The sequence below is a fragment of the Papio anubis genome, chromosome 1 (genome assembly GCF_008728515.1).
Source record: "Papio anubis isolate 15944 chromosome 1, Panubis1.0, whole genome shotgun sequence".
In the NCBI taxonomy this organism is placed as follows: domain Eukaryota; kingdom Metazoa; phylum Chordata; class Mammalia; order Primates; family Cercopithecidae; genus Papio; species Papio anubis.
Genome location: NC_044976.1, coordinates 32,716,406 through 32,743,436, shown reverse-complemented (window position 1 = coordinate 32,743,436; position 27,031 = coordinate 32,716,406).

Sequence of the window (27,031 nt, the reverse complement as noted above, 5' to 3'; positions counted from 1 at the left end):
TTGTGGGTGGTGGCAGTGGTATCTGTCCATGTTCACACATGTCATTAGTAACAGCAGCTGCAGCACTCTGGGTTGTATGTTTGTCGACAGCAGCAGGGTGCTAGTGGGTTCTGGGGTGCCAGCCTCCATGTGGATGTTTACAGCAGTGACTGGCATTGACAGCACTGGCTTGGGAAAATGCCCCTCCCCCATTAACTGTGGGTGTGTGAACCAGCAGTGATGTTAGTGCAGGGGTAGGGCACTGGTTGGTGCAGGACTGTGTGCACACTCTATGTGTCTTCCCATGGGCAGGAGTGGCCACTCAGGGAAGGGGTAGGTCTGCTTTTCTTCATGTCTAGTTTCATGCTGGTGATAGTTTCAGCACAGAAGTGGGCCCTGGCAGGAGGGGGGCTGGTGGGCTCTGTGCCCGACAATGCTCCAACTACAGTGGTGGTTCAGCACATACACAGGCAGCAGTGGCATGGCAGGGTGCCCCTCCATGCATGCTGGAGGGGGAGGAAAGGCAAAGTATGCCTGCACACACACCCACCCACAGAGTAATTTATGGGGTAGTTATGGGTGAGTGCATGTGGGCAAAGGGGCATGAGGGCAGGCTGCAGTTGGGGGTGAGCTGGTGCCTGTCAACTGAAATAGCTCTGCTGGAGTACTCTGCCCATCAGACCCAGTCCACCAGCACAGGAGCTATGATGTGGGCTTCCAGGAGGTGACTTGGGGCCACACTGCAAGCAGGTGCAGCCAGGCTGGGGTGCCTGGGAGAGGCCAGTAGATTGACAGGTGCTCAGATTGGATGGGCCCCTCTCATGGGCAAGACCATCCTGCAGAGTTCAGGTCCTATAGTTCCCCTAGGGCTAAAGTCTCCTATGGGAGTGAGTTGAACCTAGTGGGATGGGCGATCATGGCTGTGCTCCACTACAGATGCTCCCACACCAAACACTTGGTTTCTGCTCTGGCTGGAGTTCTGCCCCTACCACTTCTCTGAGCAGCTCCCCCTGCCAGTTCAAATGTCCATGGTGGTCAAGGGCTCTCCTGCTGGGATTCCAGAAGCCCGTGGCGAGAGCGAGTTGCTCCTTGTCTGTTCAGCTCCCACTTTCCCCAGGAGTCACCAGGAGCCAGAAATGAGTCCTGGTGCATAGTAGCCCCATGCAGGGGTTTCCTCCCGCTCCAGCCAAGTATCTGCATCCGCCCTCCGTTTGCTCTCAGTGTCTTCCCTCTGAAGACCTGCAGGAGTGTGCCAATATTCCCAATACCCTGTCCCTAAGTGGGAGACACTCATCCTGGCTGCATCTACTCAGTCGTCTGGCCCCCTCTCCCTACCTAGTTTAGAATAATAAATATTTACAGAAGGCTTTGAAGGGAAGACAGCATTCTCCTTTCTCCTCATTCCTTCTTCCCCAAAGCAACCATTTTCTTTTTTTTTTTTTTTTGAGACTGAGTCTGGCTCTGTCGCCCAGGCTGGAGTGCAGTGGCCGGATCTCAGCTCACTGCAAGCTCCGCCTCCCGGGTTTACGCCATTCTCCTGCCTCAGCCTCCGGAGTAGCTGGGACCACAGGCGCCCGCCACCTCGCCCGGCTAGTTTTTTTTTTTTGTATTTTTTAGTAGAGACGGGGTTTCACCGTGTTAGCCAGGATGGTCTCTATCTCCTGACCTTGTGATCCGCCCGTCTCAGCCTCCCAAAGTGCTGGGATTACAGGCTTGAGCCACCGCGCCCGGCCAAAGCAACCATTTTCAAATTTTCTGGCTGTTTCTTCCAGTATTAACTCCATATTTTTAAGAAACATGTTTATTCTACTGTTTTTAAAATTACTTATCATTTATTAATGTCCTTCTATGTAAGAAGAGGATTATAGCTCTCTTATCCCTTACAAACACATATCCTCCTATCCTCTCAATATGATTATGTCATCATTTTGGGGGCAATATTAGTATTCAGTATTTAAATTATTATGATTATATTATTTTCAAATTGAGTTACTTGGTGTGCCATGATTATATTAATATTTCCTCTACTGTACAACTTTGTTGCTTTCCTTGGGTTTTTTCATTGCCCTGATTTGTCACTTACTTGGTTTTCTATGTATCTATTGCTATTTCACACCTGAGCTCTCTGCAAGAATTATAATTTTCTTTCAAATATGTTGACATGTATCAAATTATGTATTGGTTTAATTCTTTCCTTGGTTCTCCTGCTTTAACCTGGTCTGCCATTCATCTGTCATCCTGGAACTTCTCTTCATCATTAAATCAGGAATTCCCTTGGCCCTCTCCTGTATTAAATTCCTGTTACCTGGATTCTGGACACCAACTTTCTTAATTTACTCTCTTACCTTGGTGGGGAATATCCTTCAGTAGCTTTCTGCATAAGGATTCACAGGAAGCCATATTTTGAGATCTTGTACATGTGAGATGATTTTCTTTTCTATTTCTCACAATTGATTAATAGTTTGACTGAATATAAAATTGTAAAATGGAAATCATCCCCCATTCCCCTCAGGACTTTGAAAGTATTCCTTCATTGCTTCTTCCTTTCAATGTTGATGCTGAGAATTCTGATGCTTTTCTGATCCCTGATTCTTTGAATATCAGTGAGTAGGGGACATTTTCCATCCATTGTTCTGGCACTTGGTGGCCTTTCAATCTAGAAACTCATGTCATGGTTTATTACTTCAATAACTTCCCCCCTTGATTTCTCTCTTTCTGGAGCTTCTGCTATTCAAATAAATACTGGCTTTTTATACTGGTGTTATATATAATCTTACACTTTCTTCCATTTTCCATCCCTTTGAGTTGTGAGCTTTTCTCTGAAGACCTTCTTAGCCTATTTTTACAGTCATCTTATTGAGTTGTTTATTTCTGTTATAATATTTTTAATTCTTAAGAGCTTTCTGTTAATATTTATTTTTAAATAATTATGTATTCTTGTTTAAGGATATAATATTTCCCCCTGTATCTCTGAGAATTATTTGGTGTTTTTTTCCTTTTTACATTGTTTCTATTTCCTCTGATTTTTTTTCTGCTTTCTTTCCATGATACTGTGGTTCCTCAAACATCTGGCAGACACTGATTACCTTTCATATTTCAGAAGGAGGCACTAAAATGCTCAATGGGAGCTCCATGTGTGCAGGCTTATGGACTGGCGAGTTTCTGTAGGATGATCAAACAGGACTACGCTGTTCAAGTAGGAGTCTCTAAGGTCTCTTTTCTTAGATTGGTCAGTTGCTGTCCTCTCCATCCCCAAGGCCAGCCATACCCTGCCCTCCCTGCCCCTTCCCCTACCCAAGTACACTGGCTGCCCTCCAGCCATGCTCCCACTCCTGCTTGACCCCTGGAAGTGAGCAACTGCAAGCTTCTGTGTGGATATTTGCCAGGAATGCCTTTTCTCTCTTTTCAGCTCTTACTTACCTAACAGGGCTGTGTTGCAACCACTTCTTTTGCCTACACACTTGTTCCTCTGCTCCCAATCCCAAGGCAGAGTCAGCCTCTCCTTGTTGTAGGTCCTCACAGCACCTGGTGGCTCTCCATGGGAATCACACTCTGCAATAGCACGATTTCCTGCTTGTCTCCCACACTAGCCTTCAAGCCTTTCAAAGAGCTCTCTTATTCTATTATCTGGGCCTGGTCTGGCCTATTCCTTTACAGTGGTGATACTTTAGCATCTTGGGGTAATATAGAGAGAAAAGAGACACCTTGGAAGAAATCAAGGAATTTTTATGGATCTACCATCATCACGGACATCTAAGCCCCACTCTAAGCGCTACGTTTTGACCAAGACTCAAAAGTTTTAACACCCCACAAACCTTTCCTCACTCCACACTCTCCTAGTCTCTTCTCAGTATGGTCAGCAGATATACTCTTATCACTATCTATCATGCCCCATGACCTGTGTGGACCTATTATCTGGAAAAACAGGAGGAAAATGCCCACTAGAGGGGTCAAAGAGGAGACCTTTGACCTCTCTCTGAAAACATCTGTCTGTGGAGGTATCAACAGGTCAGCAGAAAGTCGCAGATGGACTTGGGTTATCCTAGAGTCTTTACATTCGGACTTCTTGTATATCTATTAACATATCAAGAAAAGGTCAACACCACAAGAATACATATTCACTAGAGCAGGGATGGCAATTATATTTCATCTCCATTGTAGCTCCACCTGATGACTGGTGGCTGCCTCAAGTGCTTGTTATGGGTTCTGAGGCCTTCTCCAGGCTCAGAGTGAAAGAGTCTTGTGATCAATTAATGATGTCTGCCATTGGCAGTTATTCACTATCCCAGAACCAGGGGAAAGATGAAAGCAAACTGTTCTAAGACAGTGTTTCCCTAACTTGGCTTATGATAAGAATTACCCAGAGGTACTTCTTAAAAATAGATTCCAGATTCTTCTCTAGGAGATTCGAATCCAAGAGGTCTGGAGTGAGGTCTTTAAATCTGTACCTAGCAAGCACCTACATGACTCATACGATCAAGCAAGTCTGGAAACACTATTCGAAGCGGGGGTGGGTTTCCAGGACTCCCTACTTAAGAGAAAGAAATGCAGAAAGATGGAATATCAGAACCCAATCCTGGGGGAACAAAGGGAAGAATGGCAAACTCAGGCAGACAGGACTCCAGTCCCTATACTTTCGTGAGAGCTTTGTATAAACTCTGAAGTCCTAACTGGAGTCCCATGAACATATCAGTGTTGGAGAGTGAGCAAATCACTGAGTTTTAGAATTATACATCTCAGTATCTTGTTTAACTTTCACATGTTAGGCACACTCAGATCCCTGTGCCTTGCTTCTGTCACATCTGGTATAAGATGATCTAGAGAGGCCTCAGAGGAATGGTACATGTAACCATATGAAGAAGTCACAAAGGTCTGCATTTGTCAGTCAGAAAACCAAAGGCTGAGAAGGAGTGGGATCTCTCCTGTGCAGCGTGAATGTCTTCTGAGGAGGCTTACCACATCCCTGACATGAGGGATCCCCTGAACATCAAACAGTTAGTTTAGACACATTTTAATAAATCCCATCTTATCAGTGAGGGTTCAGTTCCTGAAACTAGTCCCCCATCTTAGTAAAATAAGAGCTCCTATAAATAGGCATGACAAATGTGGACCAAAATCCCAACATCAGCAGTGTCTGCTTATGCTTTTACGTAAGGAGAGGTTGGGTCGTGGATACATATTCAATGAAGAATCTATACATATATCATATAACCAAAACTGGATAGCTAACATGAACTGAGAATTTACTATGCACCACAAACTATCTTAAGGCTTGTCTTAGTCAATTTTCTGTTGCTATAACTGAGTACCTGAGACTAGGTAATTTATAAATAAAAGAATTATTTCTTATAGCGCTAGAGGCTGGAAAATCCAAGGTCTAGGGGATGCATGGGTGTGGACCTTCTTGCTAGTCAGGACTCTCTGTAGAGTCCCAAGGCAGCTCAGGACATTACATGGTGAGGTGGCAGAGCATGCTAGCCCAGATCTCGCTTTCTCTTCTTATAAAGCCTCGGGTTCAATCATGGGGGCCCTACTGTGATGACCTTATCCGATTCTAATTACCTTTCCAAGGCCTCACCTCCAAATGCCATCAACATATGAATTCAAATATTAAGTTTCCAACACATGAAATTTGGGAAACACCTACAAACCATAGCAAGCTTTTTTATGATACACTTACTTTATCCTCTCTAAAACCCACAAGGCAGGTGGTTTTTTTTTTTTTTTTTTTTTCTTTTTTTTTTTACCACAAGGTAATATAATACCAAATAATACCAAATTTGGTCATAATACCAAATAGGTAAAATACCATTATTTTACCTATTTTATATCTATGAAATTGACACACAGAATTTATAAGTAATTTGCCCAAGACCACATAGCTGATATGTGCCCCTATTAGTTATCTATTATTATCTACATAATAAGTTACCCTCAAACTTAGCAATTTAAAATAACACAATATATCCAGTCTCTGCTGGTCAGAAATCTAGGTGTGGCTTCGCTGGGTTCTCTAACTCAGGGTTTTTCACAAAGCTGCAAAGTGTCTTCAGAGCTGCACTCATTTTAAGGCTCAATTGGAGAAGCATCTACTTCCAAGCTCATTTACTGGCAATCGGTAGGATTCAGTTCCTTGGGCTTTTTTGTCAGAGGGTCTCTCTGTTTTTTGCCATGTCAGCCTTTCTGTGGGACATGGCAGTTGGTTTCCACTACAGTGAACAAGAGAGCAAGTAAGGAAGAGAGAGCAAGATGGCTGCTAAGAAATCTTTCTGCAGCTCAATATTGGGAGTGACATCCCATCATGGTTGCTATATTCTTTTCGTTAGAAGAAAGTCCTTAGGTCCAACCCACATTCAAGGGGAGGGGATTACATAAAAGCATGAATACCTGGTGGCTGGGATCACTGGAGGCCATTTTAGAAGCTGTCTACAACAGGAGCAATGATCCAGACAGTGAGGCTCCAGACCTGCCCTCCTAATGCCAACAAGCATGAGAATGATAAATGCAGAATTCAGGAGTATGGTTATTCCCTCTGAGGGAAAGAAGAAGATGGGATATAAGAGGAGCGTACAGGTGAATGCAACAATACTGATGGTATTCTATTTTTTAAATGGATAGTCACTTTATTATCATGCTACGTAATTCACATGTAGGTTACGTGAAATCTTTTGGATGCGCCCAATATTGTATGATAATTTAAAAACATTATTTGCTTATTTTATTTGTGAAAAGTGACAAGAACAAATGCTAACTCTGAAGAATCAAGAATATTTGTGTGTTTAGATTGGTGATATGCAACAGGACTGCATATAAGAAATACCTGGGGAACATTTAAAAAAAAAGATTTTATTTTTTAGAGTAGGTCAAGGTCTATAGAAAAACTGGGTAGAAAGTACAAAGAATTCTCGTATCCCCTCTTCCCACTCCCAGTTTTTCCTATTATTAGCATCTTGCATTAGTGTGGTACATTTGTTACAATTGGCGAGCCAATATTTACACATTATTAATAGCTAAGACTGTAATTTACATTAGGGTTCACTCTTTATGTTGTGCATTCTATTAATCTTGATAAATGTTTAATGGCATATGTCTGCCATTATAGTACAATACAAAATAGTTTCCCTGCTTTAAAATTCTTTATGCTCCAACTGTTCATTCCTCACTCTTCCCAAACTCCAGGAAACCACTGATCTTTTTACTGTCTCCATGGTTTTGCCTTTTCCAGAATATTGTATACGGTAGTTGGAATCATACATTGTGGAGACATTTTCAGGTTGGCTTCTTTCACTTGTTAATATGCACTTAAGGTTTGTCCATATCTTTACATGGCTTTGTAGCTCATTTATTTTTAATCACTGAAAAGTATTCCATTGTAAGGATATGACACAGTTTGCTTATCCATTCAGGTATTGAAAGATATCTTGGTTGTCTCTAAGTTTTTGGAATTATGAATAATATGCTATAAACATTTGTTTGTGCAGGTTTTTGTGTGGACATGTTTTCAACTCATGTGGGTGAATACCAAGGGACATGACTGCTGGATCATATGATAAAAATATAGTTAGCTTTGTAAGAAACTGCCAAACTGTTTTCCAAAGTGGTTTTATTATTTTGCATTCCCACCAGCAACAAATGAGAGTTCCTGTTGCTTCTCACCCTTGTCAACATTTGATATTTAATCTCCTTGTTTTAATTTGCAATTCCCCAATGATATGTGATAATGAATAGCTTATTTATCACTTGTATATCTTCTTTGGTGAGGTGTCTATTCAGATTGTTTGCCCAATTTTTAATTGGGGAAGTTTTTTCCTTATTGTTGAGTTTTAAATGTTCTTTGTATATTTTACACACAATTGCTTTATCAGATATGTGTTTTGCAAATGTTTTCACCCAGTCTGTGGCTTATCTTTTCAGTCTCTTAGCAGTGTCTTTTGTCAATTAGAAGTTTTTAACTTTGGTGAAGTCCAACTGATTTTTTTTTCTTTCATTGATTATACTGTTCTGTTGTATCTAAAAGGTCATTGTCAAGCCCAAGGTAATCTAGTCTTTCTCCTCTGTTATTTTCTAGGTGTTTTATAGTTTTGCCTTTTACATTTAGGTCTGTGTTTCATTTTGAGTTAACTTTTGTGAAAGGTATAAGATCTGTGTCAAAATTCAGCTTTTTGCATGTGGATATCTAGTAGTTCAAGCACCAATTGTTGAGAAGACTGTCTTTTCTCCATTGAGTTGCCTTTGCTTCTTTGTTAAAGATCAGTTGACTGTGTTTAGGTGATCTGTCTGTGGGCTATCCGTTCTGTTCCATTAGTCTGTCTAGTCATTCACCAATGCCACATTGTCTTGATCACTGTTGCTTTATGGTAAGTCTTTAAGTTAGGTAGTGTTAGTCCTCTGCTTTATTTTTTTCCTTCAATATTGCTTTGGTTGTCTTGTGTCTTTTGACTTCCTTTAGAATCAGTCCATTGATATCTGCAAAACAACTTGCTGGAGTTTTGATTGCGGTTGTGTTGAATCTATAGATTAATTTGGGAAAAGCTGACACTTTAACAATATTGAGTCTTCTTACCCATGAACCATGATAATTTTAATAGCTTTATGGAGACATAATTCATATACTATAAAATTAACCCATTTAGGTTATAGAATTCAATGTTTCTTAAACAATGAATGAAGAATGCTAAGTTTGCACAACCATCACCACTATCTAATTTTAGAACATATTTATCTCCCCAAATAAACTCCATGCACTTTAGTAGTCTCTCCTTATATGTCCCTGCCTCTGACTCCAGTCTTAGGTAACCACTAACATATTTTCTGTGTCTATCGATTTTCCTATTCTGGACATTTCTGGACATTTTATATAAATGAACATTTTATATAAACACAATATATGGTCTTTGTGACTTTCTTCTTTCTTTTTTTGAAACATCAGTATGTGTTCAAGGTTCATCCATATTGTGGCACATATTAGTACAATGTTTCTTTTTTATTAAAATAATATTTTACCATACAGAAATACCATATTTTATTTATCCATTCACCAGTTGATGAACATTTGTATTGTTTCTACTTTTTGGTTATTATAAATAATGCTACTATGAACATATTTGTACAAGTGTTTGTATGAATGTATGTTTTCATTTCTCTTAGGTATATGCATAGGAGTGAAATTGCTGAGTAACATATGTGTAACATTTTGAGGAACTGTTATATTGTTTTCCAAAGTGATTGCACTATTTTACAAATCATATTGGCAAGGTATGAGGATTCCAATTTCTTGACATCCTCAGCGGCACTCGTTATTGCTTGTCTTTTTAAATTATAGCCATCCTAATGGTTGTAAGGTAGTATCTCATTGTGATTTTGATTTGTATTTGCCTAATTACTAATGATGTCGAACATCTTTTTATGTGCTTCTTGGTCATTTGTATCTCTCTCTTGAAAAAATGCCTATTTGGATCCTTTGTCCATTTTAAAATTGGGTTATTTGTATTTTTATTATTGATTCATAAGAGGTTTTAAAAATACATGCTGGCTAAAAGTTCTCTATGAGATAGATAATTTATAAATATTTTCTTTCATTCTGTGGGTTATTGTTTCACTTTCTTGATGACATTTTTCATAGCATATAAGTTTTTAATATTGATGTAGTCCAATTTGCTAGGTTTTTTTTTTCTCTTACTGCTTGTGCTTTTGGTATAGTATATAAAAACCATTACCTTAAGAAAGCAGAAAAACAAAAGCAAATTAAACCCGAAATAAGAAGAAAGAAGGAAACATTATCTAATCAAAGTTTCCTAGGATTTACTCCTAGTTTTTGTCTAAGGGTTTTAACACTTACATTTATGTCTATGATCCTTTTTGGGGTTTGTGTGTGTGTGTTTTTTGAGGTAGGAGTCCAAATTTATTCATTTGCATGTGAATATCCAGTTGTTTTAGTTCTATTTGTTGAATGATTGTTCTTTCTCCCTTGAATTGTCTTGGCACTCTTGTTGAAAATCAATTGACCACAAATGTAAGGATTTATTTCTGTACTTTCAATTCAATTCTATTGATCTTTATGTCTGTCCTTATGCCAGTACCACACTGCTTTAATTGCACTGTAATTTTGTAGCAAGTTTTGAAATCTGGGAATGTGAGTCTTCCAACTTTGTTCTTTTTAAAGATTGTTTTAGCTATTTTAGGTCTCTTGAATTTCCATATGATTTGAAGATTGGCTTTTCCACTTTTGCAAAAAAGACAAGTTGGTATTTTGACAGGGACTGTGTTAACCCTGTAGATCAATTTGGGAGTATTGCCATCTTAACAATATTAAGCTTTTCAATCCATGAACATGGATGTCTTTCAATTTGTTTAGATATTCTTTAATTTCTTTCAACACTATTTTATAGTTTTCAGTGTACGAATCATGCAATTCTTTTGTTAAATTCATTCCTAAGTATTTTTTGATGCTATTGTAAATGAGTGTGTTTTCTTAACTTTATTTTCAGGATGTTTATTGCCTGTGTATGGAAAGAAAACTTATTTTTAAATATTGTTCCTGTATCTTTGCTGAACTTATTTAATTCTAATGTTTTTTAGTGAATTCTTCAGGATTTTCTATCTACAAGACTGTGTCATCTGAAGTAGAGATAGCTTGACTTCTTTCTTTCCAATGTACATACCTTTTCTCCCAATTTTCTTGCCTTTTTACCGTGGCTAAAACTTTAGAACACCACAACAATGTTGAATAAAAATGGCAAAAGTGGACATCCTTGTTTTATTCCTGATATTACGGAAAAAATACTTGGATTTTCACCATTAAATATACTGTGAACTGTGGTTTTTTTCTCACATGTCTTTTATCATGTTGTGGATGTTTTCTTCTCATAATTTGTTGAGTATTTTTAATTTGAAAGGACATTGAATTCTTTCAAATGTTTTTTCTGCATTTTTTGAAATGATAATTTTTGTCATTTTTTTCTGTTAATATCATGTATTACCTGAATTGATTTTCAAATATTAAACCAACTTGCATTCTTGGAATAAATCCCATTCAATCATGGTGTATAATCCTTTTCATATGCTGTTGCAATCAGTTAGTTTATTAATATTTTGTTAAGGATTTATGTAAGTATATGAGTAAGAGATACTAGTCTATAGTTTTCTTTTATGTGATTTTTAAATTTTTAATATCAGGGTAATACTGGCTTCACAGAATGAGTTAGGAAGCAGTCCTCTTCTATTTTTGGGATGATTTTAGGAAGGATTGGTATTGCTTCTTCTTTGAATGTTTGGTAGAATTCACCAGTGAAATCTTTTATGACTGGGCTTTTCTTCATGAAAGGTTTTAAAACTATTAATTCAGTTTCTTTACTTGTTATAGGTATTTTCATATTTTCTATTTCTTCTTGTATAACTTTTGATAATTGATGTCTTTCTACACATTTCACCTAATTTATTTAATTCGTTGGCATTTAATTGTTTATAGGATTCTTTTATATATATTTTTTATTTCTGTAAGGTTGGTAGTGATGTCCTCTCTTTCATTCCTGATTTTCATAATTTGAGCTTCCTTCCTTACCCCCATTTTTTTGATAACATTAGCTAAAGGTTTATCAATTTTGTTGATCTTTTCAAAGAACTAACTTTTTTCTTTATTGTTTTCTATTCTTTATTTCATTTTTTTCTGATCTAATCTTTCTTGCTTCCTTCTTTCTGCTTGTTTTGGGTTTAGTTTGTTCTTTATTTTCTGGTTTCTTGAGGTGGAAGTTTATCGATTTGAGATCTTTCATATTTTTAAAATATAGGCATTTTCAGCCATAGATTTTCCTCTGACCACTACTTTAGCTGCATTTTATAAGTTTTAGTATGTTGTGTATTTGTTTTTATTTATCTTGAAGAATTTTTTAATATTCCTTATGATTTCTTCTTTGTCCATGGGTGGTTTTGTGGTGTGTTGTTTAATTTCCACATATTTGTGAAGCTCCCAAATTTTCTTCTATTATTGATTTCTAATTTGACTCCCCTGTGGTCAGAAAATGTATTTTACTTTGTATAATTCCAAACCTTTTAAATTTATTGAGGCTTATTTTTTGGCTTACTTTAAGATATATCCTAAATTAGGTTCCATGTGTGCTTGAGAAGAATGTGTATTCTGCTGCCATAATGTGGAGTGTTCTATAGATGTCTTTTAGGTCTAGTTGGCTTATAGTGTTGTTCAAGTCTTCTATTTCCTTCTAGCTCTTTTGCCTAGTCATTCTATCCATTATTGAAAGTTGAGAGTATTGAAGTTTCCAACTATTATTACTGAATTGCCTGTTTCAATTCTGTCAGTTTTTACTTTATGTATTTCAGATGGGTCTCTGTTGTTAGATGCATACATATTTATAATTGTTATATCTCCCAGATGGAGAGACTCTTGCCAATATAAAATGTTCTTCTTTAGTAACATGGAAACTTTTTTCTACAAGTAAGCTAGGGCTGGGGCTGGGGCTCCAGTATTCTTGGCCTGCTGTGGTTAGTTTAGAGCTTCTCTCCTATGATGGGTCTGGGTGGGGGAAGGGAGGCTGGTCTTCTCTGCAGTGTCAACCATAATAGAAATTCTGCAACATGGGGCTGGGGAGAGAGATTAGAAAGGCCAGTGGTCAGCCCCTGCCAGGGTGGAGTCCTAGTCCCAGACTGGCAGCTGAGGGGAGTGGGAGCCTTCTTCTCGGCCACACCAGTTTGAGGTAGAGTTTCTGTAATATGGAGTTGGGTATGAGGTTGTGGGGGAGCGGGGAAGGGGATCGGTTTTGGCTCAGATACCATAGACTCTCACTGTTCTTACGAAGATTAGGTAGATTTTCCTGAATGACTGTTTCCCCCTTTGCCTTATACTGTTAGGGCAATTTCCAGATTATTTCTAAAATACATTTTTCACCAAATTTTTGTTTCTTTGGGAGAAAGTCTGCCATGATTTTTACCCTGCCTCTCTGAAAGTTCAGCCCTCCATGACAAATTTTTAAAAGAATAAATAGGACTAGGTAGAGTCTGTTTAGTTTGAATACCACTTAAAACTCCTGACTGTTGAGGTTGCCATTTCCAGAAATGAGGAAAAACAAGACATAGACCTTGGCAGTACCAAATTTTAAAGAAATAAGATTTGGCTGCTGAGTGGCCACATATTTGCCTTTCACTTCTCTGAGAGATCAATCTCATTACTCAGCAACTCAAAATTACAGCAGCAATAAAAGCACAATTGCATTTGTGTGAAGGCCTAATGCAGCTCAGTGTTTTGGATTGCTTATGAGCTCTGTGGGCAAATGCCAAGGCAAGAGTCTGATTAGCAGGAGACCATAGATTTTTTTTGAATTCTAATTATGTAGTTAAAAGGGACAGTGGAACTTGGTAGAAATAAATAAAGAAATGCCATTCTCAAACTGGGTGATGCTTGTCAGAAGATGTAGTGGTGAGCTGATGTAGACTGGGGAGGTCTCAGATCCAGAGGTTAGATGTGCTTACTGGGCAAAGGTATTTAAATGGTGGTATATTATTAGAAGGCCAAAGGCATCCCACCAGCCAGGCAAGGAACTGCTGGAGATGCTGGGAGAGGAGAGTGATGAGTAGTCTTGGCATGTGGTCAGCGCCTGGGACATCTAGCTATTTCCCATTCTTCAAAGCCCTAGGAGAACAGAGACTGAGGCATGAGCCAGATCCCATTGTTGATGGGGCACAAAGTCAGAATAGGACCCAGCACCAGGCTGGCAAGGATGAATCATGAACCGTAAGCTACAGGAATCTTAACTCCTCCCAAGTACCTAATGACTGGGTCTGGAGCTTGAAGGGAGAGCTGATTAGCTATAGCTATAGGCATTCGAGACCCTTAGTGGAAGAGAATTATATAGAAGAATGCAGCTCTCTTTACTGGACAACTCAGATAATAATAATCATGATAGTAATGGTGGTAGTGTCTGCAGCAGCACACACTTATATAGCACTTACAATGTGCCAGTCTCTCTTCTTGACATATATTTAATCTTTACAAAAAGTAAATCTAGCATCACCCCCATTTTAGAGATGAGAAATCTAGACACAGAAAACATGTCAGTATCAGCATGTATTGGAGCCAGAGTTCAGGTCCAGGTAATCTGGCTTTGCCGTCCATGTCTCAACCCATGCACACTATCACATCAGATGTCTAGGAATCTATTTTCTCATCCTTAGGTAGGAAGAACAATAGATACCTCCTCAGACTGTAGGTGGGAGTAAATGAATGTGGAAGCACATGTAAGCCAAGAATTATGGCCCGTATGCTTGCTATTGTTTATAATACCCCCAGCCAGCCCTCAAATACAATCCCTTTTGCCAGCTTTTTGTAATAATTGAAAATGAGCTGGAGATGGAAGGCTTCACCTCTGTAGTAATGTTTTATTGTTTAAGATGGGTAGGGCACACAGGTATTCATTGCATTATTCTTTATACCTTTTTGGTATACCTCAAATATTTCACAATAAACTAAAAAACCAAAATGAGTATATCCCAGGGTGGGGTAAGGAGAGTGGACATCAGAATACATAACCCTAGCATGGCCTTAATGCCAGCTCTGTTGACTTGACACTTGGCTCTTGGGCCACTCTAGTTTTGTAGACATCGTCTGGAAACATCTGGAAAGAAAACAAACATTTCAGGCAGGGAGATTTCTATATTGGGAAAAGGAGGCTGAGAAGGGGAGGACAGAAAAGTAGGAGAAAAACTAGCCAGAGTATTATGTGCTAGAAAAAGCCAAGGGAAGAGGGTAGAGAAAGGCTTTAAAGAGGCTGAGCATGACGAGAAGCAGGGAAAGGTCACCTAATGAAGCAAGTAGAAAGCCCCCAGTGATCTTCCAGAGGGCAGCTTCAGAGTTTGTCAATAATTCACCTCTTTCTACAGGAGGATTGATCTATTTTATCCACACATAATTTATATATTTTATATGTGTTTTATATATATATATATCCACAGATAATTTATATATATAATATAATACATAAAATATATTATTCAATTTGTTTAGTAAAGGATAGATCCCAAGGAAAAATTGGCACCAAGGATAAAAGAGGAACTATTAATAAAACACGATCATAACAAAGTTTAGCTTAGCATCTTGGAATTCCAGGCAAAAAGTGAAATACAGAAGTTATAAAGCTCAGATAATTAGAAAGAAAGCCACAAGCCTGTCCCTCAAGATAAGCATTTTTTTCTCCATCTAGAGTTGGCCTTTGATACTTCAGGATGCTTGAAAGTAGAAAAGGGTAGTTTAAATTGCCCTTAAAAAAGGGAACCCCTCCAAAAAGGGATCAAAGTTAGAATGCATCTTAAAAAATAAAATATTATTAAAATAAGTTTATTTTATTTTACACTTAAAATTGAAGTTGTATATGTAACTATCTGCCCACTCTTTGAATGAGTAGGGTGAACCAACTGCTGAATTTTTTTTTGGTAGAATTTTTCCAACAAAAGTATATAATAGAATAAAATCACATTCTCAAATTCATGTTTGACTTTGGCAGCATAATCATAAAAAGGGTGTTTTTTTCCCCCAAAACTCTTTGAACACTCTATCAATTTTCTCAAGAGCTTCTCTTATTCCTTTGATATTCAAACCATTCTCTTTCAAAGTCTTCATAGTATCATCGCCCTTGCTGTTTTCTCCTCTCGAGTTGTTAACTGCTTGAACTCTTCCAAATACTGATTTGTGAAAGCCTTTGCATATGATGCCAGCAGTCCTTCCCCTTCACTTTTGTAGACTTTATGAAATCCTGCTCCCTTTTTTTGCAATATTTTCAATTATACTTTTGCAATCAACTTGCACTGTGTTCCTGGGATATTGATCATCTGTCAACAAGTGAGAGGCTGAGCAATGAAGACGTTGATGGGACAGGAAGGAATAGACCCTAGTGGGAGTGTGGGAGGGATGTGAAAGACTGAGGACTCATGTTCCAAGTGGAGACCTCTGCTGCCCTAGGTGACCTAGTCATGGCAGGGGTTCAGGTAATGAATGCCTAAGTAAGAGCAACCCCTGTCCTAAACTCTTAAAGTGTTTGTCACATGGCTGCTTACAAAGACGACCACCAGGGTAAAGAAGCAGTAAACAGGCTGGGAGCGGTGGCTCACACCTGTAATCTCAGCACTTTGGGAGGCCGAGGAGGGTGGATCATGAGGTCAGGAGTTTGAGACCAGCCTGAACAACATGGTGAAACCGCCATCTCTACTAAAAATACAAACATTAACCAGGCATAGTGGCGCGTGCCTGTGGTCTCAGCTATTCGGGAGGCTGAGGCAGGGGAATCGCTTGAACCCAGGAGGTGGAGGTTGCAGTGAGCTGAGATTGCACTGCTGCACTCCAGCCTAGGCAACAGAGCATGACTCCATCTCCAAAAAAAAAAAAAACAAAAAACAAAACAAAACAAAAAAACGAACAGTAAACAATATCAATATGCTTAACAGCAGGTGTACAGCAAAATTGGTGGCACATTTTATATGGCTGTTTCTCATCACCACTGCTGATAAAAGTTGGGGCAGAGTGTCCAAACACAGTTTAGTGGAGGTGGTTCTGTGAGGGGCTGACCTTAATATGGTCCAACAGGTAGTCTGCCTGTATTAGTTATCTATTGCTGTGTAACAAATGACTCCCAACTTATCGACTTAAAACAAGAGACATTTATTATCTCATAGTTTCTGTGGGTCAGAAATCCAGGAGCAGCTTAGCTGCGGGTCAGCCAGGGCTGCAGTCATCTGAACACTGCCTAAGTCTGGAGGATTTATTTCCAAGCTTATTCATGTGTCAGTTGGCAGAAAGTTTTAGTTCTTGCTATGTGGGTCTTACACTAGGGTTTCCGATGACATGACTTCCTCCAGATGGAGTGATCCAAGGGAGAGAGAGGGGAAGCAACCAAGACAGAAGACAGTGTCTTTTATAACTTGATCTTAGTAGTGACATACCATCATTTCTGCAGTATTCTATCAGTCACCTGGTACAATGTGGGAGGTGACTGCAGAAGGGTGTGAATTCCAGGAGGTCGTAGTCATCTCTGGTGGGAGGCAGTCTTGGAAACTGACTACTGCACTGCTCCTGGGTTGATTGGCCATGAGGTAGGAGCAGTTTTAATATGGAGCAAATAACTGGGAAGAGGCAAGAGGTAGAGAGAAGGGGAAAGGGAGGGAATAAATTGAAAGAATTCATGGAGTAAGGGGTGTGGAGGCTGTGGCAGGGTTGCCCCAGACAATTGTGCTAGCTGTGCATTGCACTATTTTAGAAGGTTCCATTTACAGATAATATATTAGGTGCCCTGAGTGAAGGCAAGCACAGCATCTTCTCGGCAGAAGTTTGACGTGGAAGGGGCTTCACTATAGACGCTTCTTCTTCATACAGAAATGACCCAGATGTTTCTGGAAGCTGGGTTTGTGGGGCCCATTCTCTGTCTCGATCAGGTGGGAGGTGGCCACTCAGTGAGGGAGTCTAACTGGCATCTGTGAACTCTTGGCTCTGGTGTGATGCTCCTCTCTTCTGCTGAAGGAGCCAATGGAGGTGAGTATTATGGGGGTGTCACAGGAGATCTGGCTGCACTTGGGGATGATGACATGACTCGCTAAGGAGGAATAGTAAGGCAGAGCTGCTGTTTTTCTTTTTTAGCGTCTGCAGTTCCATTTACACCTCTGTCAAAAAGAGTTGACAGAGACACGATGATGCTGGAATGAAGCCCCAGAGAATATCAAGCCAGAGATGGGAAGCCAGAGAATACCAAGTTATATTTCTGTAACCATCAATGACTTGCTGTATTGCTCTGTGTGACGGGATGAAATGGGTACCCCCAATATTCATATGTTGAAGTCTTAACCGCAGTGTCTCAGAATGTGACTGTATTTGGAGACAAGGTCTTTAGAGAGGCAATAAGGTAAAATGAGGTCATTACAGTGGGTCCTAATCCCATATCACTGGCTTCCCTGTGAAGAGGAGATTAGGATGCAGACATCTATGGAGGGAAGACTTTGTGAGAACATAGGGAGAAGACAGTCATCTGGAAGCCAAGAAGGGGGGGCCTCAGTAGAAACCAATCCTGCCAACACCTTGATCTTGGACTTCTGGCTTCCAGAATTGTGAGAAAATACATTTCTATCATTTGAGCGACTCATCCTATGGTACTGTTATGGCAGCCCAGCAAACTATGATACCCTGGACAAGTCTTTACCCTCTATGTGCTCTGGTCTTGCAGTGTGTATAGTGATGGTATCTCATTGGTATGGTGTGTGCACATAATGGATATCATGATGAATGTTGCACATATGGCTGCTGCTAACACATGTGGTGCTTTTGTGTAAATTTAAAAAAGATGCCCTTCTCCCAGGTGGCTGCAGTCTTACACTGGTATGCTTGACTTGGTGAGGTAAGCATGGGCTAGATTCCAGTGCTCCCTTGCCCCCAGACTAGGCACACTTGTGCTGGGCACAATCTGCATGTCCACATGTGGTGACTGTGCCCATGCAAGGACCTCTGGATGCCCAGGAAGGAGGGTGGGACACTGGCTCTGACTGGAGCAGCCATTCATGCCACTGTTCTCAAGGGGAAAGGTTGAGGTGACATCCCTTTCTCCTCATTGCCCTTTCCTAGAATAAACTCAGTGAAAAACTTCAGCAAATGATGCATTAAACTTTTAAATTTACAACACACTTAGCAAGTCTACTATACCTTAATAATATAACACACCAAAAGGTTGGAGAGAGCTCCTTTTAAACATTTTATGAATTCATGGCGTTGTACTCACTGCCTCATTCTCATTCTCAACCACCGATACTTACAAACCTAGAAATTTGCATATTCATGTATATAGAAATACCGCCTAGCTCTATATATAAATACATTTTAATATCACTTTGAGGAAATTTGTAGACCTGGCTACCTTGTCACAGGTTAATGAATATTTGGTTAGATGAAACCGGCTCTTCCTTGACAAATTTCCTCCTCTGAAGCCAAAAGCTCAGGAGATGCCATAATTCTTTTCTCTTTACATGGCACCCTCAAGGCAGCTCAGAAGAGCTGGAGAAGCTCAGGAAGTGGAGTCAAGCAGCCTGAACGGGGACTTGGTGTGGTCATGGGTGGCTGGGGCAAAGTGTTAAGATAGATCTGTGCCCTTCTCTCTGAGACTTTCTGTAGTTGAGGGTGCTGCTTATGGCTTACAGCTGCCGATACCTGCAACTCTGTTCCTGGGACTTTCCCCAGAACTGCGGGAGGCCACTTTGCCTGTGCTGGAAGAGCAACAACCCCTGGGAATAGCCTTCAACCAATGATTGTTGGGGCTTGTATATAAAACACCCCAGCATCTCTGCTGGGTATGTGTACCTGTGAATCGTTCTGAGTCATGTGTTTTACAGCATTTTCCAGAGTTTCCTCATGGGATTATGCGGCGGTCCCTCACTGTGGGAGCTGGCTTAATAACACACAAATGTTGGTTGCTTGCCTTTTCCTGTGTCACTTTCTCATTCCTCTACTCGTGTTTCTGGGGCCTCTCAAAATAAATTATTAGTACTTAAATTCTGTCTCAGGGTTGACTTCCGGGGGAATCTAAACTATATCCCCTCCATATTATAAAATCTCTACTTCAAACTTTAGATAGAGTCAACTAATTGCTCTGACCCAAAGAGCTTGATCAGAGTGGTTCCCACTGCTAATTTGCTGCTGTAGGGTACATTTATGGTTCACAGCCTGAAACACGTCCTGTGTGTTTTACCTATTATGTCCGTAATATCCTATGGATTGGATATTATTATCCCATTAATAAATTCTTGAGGTTAATAGAGGAGTGAAGTTTAGGAAGTGGAGGGATGGAAAAGCAATTCACAGCCATTACACACGTATTATAATCTAGATCAAGCTTATCCAACCTGCAGCCCTGGACGGCTTTGAATGTGGCCCAACATAAATTCATAAACTTTCTTCGAACATCATGAGTTGTTTTGCATTTTTTTTTTTTTTTTTTAGCTCATCAGCTATCATTAGTGTTGGTGTATTTTATGGCGGCCCAAGACAATTCTTCTTTCAATGTAGCCCAGGGAAGCCAAAAGATTGGACACCCCTGCTCTAGGTGCTTTATATACTTCAAGTAAAAACTTAATTTTGAAAGAATAGGAAAGTTGCAAAAATAAGATAAAGCATTTCTGTGTATTTCTTACCTTACTTTCATCTTACAAAAACACATGGTTGGTGTACATACATTTATTTCCTAGCTCTGTCTGATGAAAGCAATGAGGCTACAAGCAATGACACCTCAGTAGCAATAAGCATGTCCAGCACCCCAATCTTGGTCTCTAGACAACGTTCTCCATTAAACAGAACCAGGGTTCCTAGGGGAAACAGCTGATTCCAGGGCTGAGAATGGAAAATACAAGACGCGCCTAGAATATCTGGAGGCTTGTCAAAAGAACACAGGAGCCAACCTGATGGAACTCCTAATGGCTGAAGCTGAAATAACTTGAGAAGCAAAATACTAATGTTGGTATCGGACTTTCAGCCAGATAATAAACATATACGTTAAAATTTTAAACTTTTTACAACCCCATGAATAGATATTATTATCCTCAGTTAATAAATTCTTGAGGTAATGGAGGAGTCAAGATTCAAATCTAGGTTCAAATAAGAACAAAGCTCCACTGTACAACATGCCATCCCCACTGTGGAAGGGCAAATAAAGTCTCTCCAGGAATTAAAGCTTTCACTTCTGCTTTGAGTTGAGCAACATACAAACCTTTACCCATGCGAGAGTGGGTTCTATTTTCTTTCTCCACCTTTCCATCTTTCCAGCAAACCTTTCAGTCCTACTGGCCTCACACTGACCTCACAGAGTCACTGTTTTGTTTACTCTATCAGCTTAAATCAGAGGTCACTTGGCAACAGCTTTACAATAATCCCCCTTTTTAAAGTCTACTGATGTTCCAGTTGTTTTAGAGCAACTCTTCCATTCTCATCTATAACTCAGATACAGCCTCAGGTCCTATCTGGGGAATTCTGGGGGATGGGAGGGAGTTAAAGTAAGAAGTAGAGAGGGCAGGGGGGTGGAAACTTGACATCCCGTTCTTAATCACCCCTCAGTGCCTTGATACCTTCCTGATAGCATGTGTACTGATTCCTTATTTGTTCACATTTCCTGGCGGGTGGTGAAGAGAGCTGACTACTCCCACACGACTATAAAAATAACGAAGGTGATGAATGGCCCCAAACAGCAAGGAAGGGAAGAAAGGCATTCCTTTCCCGCTTTTCCTGGGCTGTAGATAAATCACATCTGTCGTGGCTGGGGCCGTGGAGCTCTAGCTGTGATGTAGTTGGGGTGGCTAGCTGCCAGACCCTCCTCCCTTTCCAGCAAGGAGAGGGACCCTGCTGGCTAATTTTGAAAAGATAAAAGGAAGCAGGGGTCCATTCCTCTTAACAGCTCAAGGCCCCGACTCTCTAGGGCCTCAGGGCCTTCACCTCCACACTGGCGCTGCTTCCTTGTGGATAGCAGAGCCAACCTGTGTGCTCAGGGCATGCCTGCCCTTTGCTGCCCCTGCAGCTGACTGCTTAGATGGGTTGAATGCAGACTGGCCCAGAGGCGGAGGGATGCATGAGACGACCTCTGACAGGCTCCTTCCTGTCGCAGATTTGGATCGCAAGACAGGTTTGGAGTTCTGGCCCAGAATCAGTCAGTGATAAAGCTTTGCCGTTTTAGAACTATAAAGGGAAGTGGTGGGTCAAAACCTGGGAGTCACCCTTGACTCTTCCTTCCTTCCCATTTCCTATGTCCCATAGGATTCCCTATCTTAACAATTCAATCTCTTTAATACCTCCTGCTTGTGCCTCTCTCTTCCCAGGGCCCTCGCATTAGGGCATCCCCCTCCTCTCTGCCTGAATTGATGTCAGGACTTTCTGGTGGTCTCCCGTCTCCACTCCCATTTTCTCTAATTTACATTCTACAAACAGCCGGAGCAAGCACTTGCCTCAGTACCCATCTCCCCCAGTTAAAACCTTTCTATGGCTCCCGTTGTCACAAAGACAAAATCCACTTTCGACTGCTTGGTGTACATGGTCTTGCATGACCAGGCCCCTGCTTATCTCTCCAGCTTTGTCTCTCACTGATCTTCAGGAACTCTAACCTCTGAGACGGCTGGACCTCCCTATGAGTCCCTAAATAAGACTTGCTTTTTCTTGCTTTCAATAGGTGCTCAAACATGTTCCTATTTATCGTTAGAGCTTCAGCTGCAGCGTTACTTCTTCTAGGAAGCACTTCTAAGGCTAACTTAGAGGTCTTCCTCTGCTGTCACAAGGAAACCTCCTGACATTATCCATCTTGCAATCTCATCGGACTCCTTAATAATAAGATTCGTCCGGGTGCTATTCTAGCATATGAGCTGACTAATTGAATGCTCATACCCATCTTCTGTTTAGCATCTTCATTTTACAGATGATGACTCTAACGGATAAAGCAGTTCAGTGACTTCCCCAAGGTTTCAGAACTTGTATGTGACAAAGCCAGGTTTGAGCTTAGCCCATGCTCTTGACCACCAGGCTGTACCATGCATGTTAAGTGACTAGCAGAGAGGATTGCTTTCTTACAGTCACGTAGTTTTCCTTTGAGCAGCTGGGCTGAGCTCCTGGAGCTGTAATCAGAATTTCTAGAGTTGCACCTGAACAGGAAGGCCTTCCAGATTGGCAAGTTATGCCCTGAGCACGGACCACCTGCTTTTGTAGATAAAGTTTCAATGGGACACAACTACATCTGTTCATTTACACATTGTCTGTGGCTGCTCTGGTGCTACAATGGCAGAGCTGAATGGTGACAGAGAACTTATGGCCTGCAAAGCTTAAAATATGTACTATTTGGCCCTCTAAGAAAAGCTTTGTAGACCCCTGTCAGACAACTCCATATACTTAGTAAATGGCTGAGCTGGGATGGGGACAGAAATCTTTCAGGCTCCAGATTCCAGAACTTCCAAATGCTGCACACCAATTTCCAAGGCATCTCCCTGTAGCCAGGTGCTGGCACAGGTTACACACAGTAGCCACAGGAATATGGAAGGTGGGAACAAGGAGCATACATACCTTGAGCTCCATCAGCTGCGTTCCTCCTTCTTCCCTACCCACCTCTCTGTGTTGTCCCCATCCTACTCAGCGTCTGATGTCTTAGCTGAGGCTGTTGTTAAGCCCAGTTCCTCCTAGAACAGCTGGGCAGCCTCCTTTTGCCTGGTGCCAGCTCACTCCCTCTAGGCAGGTGCCAAGAATTGAAGTCCAGATCTCCTCCAGCCTGCTCCCTGCTCTGGGTTCCATCACTCCATGCCGGAGAGCCACAGATGGAGTTGGTTATAAAAGTGCATCAATAAATGGAATTGGGGGCTGGGTGCAGTGCTCATGCCTGTAATGCCAGCACTTTGGGTGGTCGAGGCAGGCAGATCACCTGAGGTCAGGAGTTCACGACCAGCCTGGTCAACATGGTGAAACACCATCTCTAAAATACATAAATTACCTGGGCATGGTGGCAGACGCCTGTAGTCGCAGCCACTCGGGAGGCTGAGGCAGGAGAATCACTTGAACTTGGGAGGCAGAGGTTGCAGCGAGCCGAGATCTCACCACCGCACTCCAGCCTGGGAGACAGAGCAAGACTCCATCTCCAAATAAAATAAAATAAAATAAAATAAAATAAAATAAAATAAAATAAAATGAAAGGAATTGGGGAAAGAGAAAATCCCCGGCACAGAGAAGAGCTTGTGAGTGTGTGTGTGTGTGTGTGTGTGTGTGTGTGCATGCATGCAAGCACAGAAGTGTGTGTCTAGGGGCACTCAGAAAGATGGGAGTGGAAGGAGGGCTTTACAGAGAGAGAGAGAGGGCAAAGGCCCCAGGAAGGGAGGATTGTGTGGGGTTGTCAGAAGAAGGGAGATTTAAAATCAATTTTCTGGCCAAGAAGAATCACTCTTGCCAGGGTGAAATATAATGTGAAATAGGAAAGAAAGGCAAGCTTGGGCTCTGCCACGATATGCCTCTAGCCTTCCTGCTTATGAAACAAATAAATAACCTTCTCCATAAGGCAGCCAGTCCAGCTGTGTTTTCATAGCAGGGGCAGATGCAAGGTGCAATTGGCTTTGGTCACCAGACTGGGGACATCAGACTCAAGAAGGATAAGACCCACAAGGGCGCCCCTGGCCTTGCATGTGAGTGGCCTTAGCATCAAACCATCTTAGATACCAGACTCATTGTGAACTCATCCTTTGGACTTCAATTCTGATATTAGAATTATTCTGATTGCCAGTGACAGAAACCCAATTTGATTTCGTTTAGGTTACTAGTGGCTCTTGTAACCTATTTGGTAAATGCCGAAGTTACCAAATCTCAGACCTGGCAGGGGTTCAGACACTCCAATGACCTCTGTCTCTCTGGAATGTCAACTGAATTCTGCCAGGTGGGCTTCCTCCATTGGCTACTCCTGACAAATCCTAGGATTCATCACTAGAGAGGCAAATACTCTATTTCCTTGGTTTTAATTGGAGAAATCCCAAGGGGGATTCCGATTGCCCTAGCTTGGACTCATGCCCTCTTCTGGTCTCACTGAAATGAAACAGTTGGGGTTGAGAGAGGGAAATGATCCCCAAAGAAGTGCGAGTGTGGTTTCCAGAAGAAGGAAGGGCGCACCAACCGTGGATGTCCACCACAGTGCCTGAGTTCCTGCCTTCTGCCTCTGCTGCTCCAACTTCCCAGCACCTAAGTCTTGCCCTTAAAACTTAAAAGTGTTGTCTACACTCCCTGGGCCCTCATCCCTCTCTCCTCCGCCCTTTGCAGTCTGACTTCTGCCCCACCGTGCCATAGAAAATCTCCCTGGAAGGATCTGACCAGAGGAATCATTAGACACAGCGCATGGTCTCATCTCATTCTCTTGGACGCTCTGTGTATTTGTATGGCTATTAGCTGCCTGTAGCTGTGGGACAGTAAGAGACTGTCCTACTTGTACCTGGGAAATGTGCTTTCCACCAACCTCTTGGACTGTTCCTTCTCAGTTTCCTTCTCTGGGTTTTCTTCTTTAGCCCATCCCATAGTTACAGGATTTTCCCAAAGTGCTGCCTTCTTTCTGTCTTCATCTCAGCACTCACCTTTAGTGATTTTTAATTACTCTCGGGGCTACATTAATAGAAGCTTAGTAGATAGAGAAAGGGAGTTCATGTTTCTGCTCTGTAGGCAGACCCTGTCTGTGGTAATAGTCTTCAATCTGGACAGGGTGTTTTTAAAGGAGCACTGAAAGACTGGTATGTGTTCACAGGGTTATAACTAGAGTGGTGAGAAGACTCAATACTGGGTCATATGGGGAAAAAGGTAGCGATTGGAAATACTTAACCTGGCCAAAAGAAGCACAGGAAGGCTGCTTCTAGGGTTGTCAGCTTCATGGGTGGGGTGGGGTGGGTCTTAGAGCATTGCCAGAAATTCCAGGGCAGCTAATGTCATCTCTGCATCCTTGGGGCTCATCCAGGCTTCAGCATCAGAATTAGGGCTGTACATAGACTAGTTCTGCACCAGCAGTCTAGCTGGGCCGTTCTGAGTGACAGAGGACTACGCCCGCTCTCCCCATCCTGTGAAGCAGGCTTGCAGAGATGAGCAGATATGATTTACACCACTCTCTGGAGGGGTGATTGTCCGGGGGGAGGTTTGGCTTTCTAATACTTACAGGTCCTCTGATTCGCAAGTCACTGAGACTGTCTGGCTTAGCGATGAGATTTTATGAGGGGCAGGCGTCCTCTCATTCCTAAAGGAGATCGGGTGGAGTCAGTGAGCCCCTTCTCCCCGGGTCACCTGGGGCTCATTCTGTGTTCAATCTCATCCTCCGCCCGAGCCTCGGGGGGCCTTATTTCTCTGTTTATTTAATTGTTCAAACAATATCTATTACTGTTATTATTATCTATTGTTATTACAGCCTACCTGCTCTAGGCCATGCAGTGTTCTAGGTGCTAGGGACACTCTGCATGTAATAATTATAGTAACAAACATACAATAATAACAATAGCAGCATGCATAGAGTGCCTGTTATGTGCTAGGAACATCAAGGTAAACAAGTCACACAAGGTCTCTGCTCTCATGGAGCTCATATTCCAGCAGAAGAGATAAACACTAGCAGGTAAAGACACTTTCATCTTAATAATCGCTGTGACGAGAATAAATTGGGTAATGAGAGGAAATGGGATGGGGATTAGGGATGCAGAGGAATATCATTTACAAAGGGTGTTCAGGGAAGTCCCTGTAGAGAAAGGGTTTTAACTGAGACCTGCAGGAAGAGGAGAATCCTGCAAAGAGATGGAAAAAAAAAAACCATTCTAAGTAAGAAACAAGGACCTCGACTGCAAGTGCAAAGGCCCCAAGGAGAGGCAGATTTGGCTTGTTTGCAGAACAGAAAGAGGCCAGACTGGCAGAAGCTAGTGAGTAGGAGAAGGGTGGTGTGAAGTGAGGTCAGAGATATGGGGATAAAACAATGCAGAGTTGGGAAGGCCATGCAAAGGAATTAGGACTTGAATATGGAGATGATATGATCAGTGATGCATTTTTACAAGACCATGTTTGCCTGGAGGGTGGCCAGACAGTGGATGGGGAAGAAAGGTGAGGATGGAGCCCAAGTGCTGGGTAAAAGGCCATGGCAACAACCCAGGAGGGAAGAGATGGCTGCCTGGACTAGGGAGGTAGAGGGAGAGATGGGCAAAAGTAGACTGGGCTATATTTTAGAGAGAAAGCCACAGATCTTCATGGATTAAGTGGAGAGAAGAGAAAGAGAAGAATAAAAAATGAATCTATGGCTTGGGGCCTGAGCAACAGGGTCCATGGTGGTAGCATTACCAAAATAGGGGTTCCTGGGGTAGAGGAGGATGAGATGTGGGGAAGTGAGAGTTGGCTTTGGCTCATGGTGCCACCACCCCAACACTGGTCATCAGTAATCAGGGCTAATGGCTGCTACTCAGAGACTCTGAAGCCAGCTCTGTAACTCAACAGGGATAATTCCAAAGCTGTCCTGGGGCCTTGGACACATTTCCAGCAGGATAGAGTCCAAGGTCCTTCATGTCACTG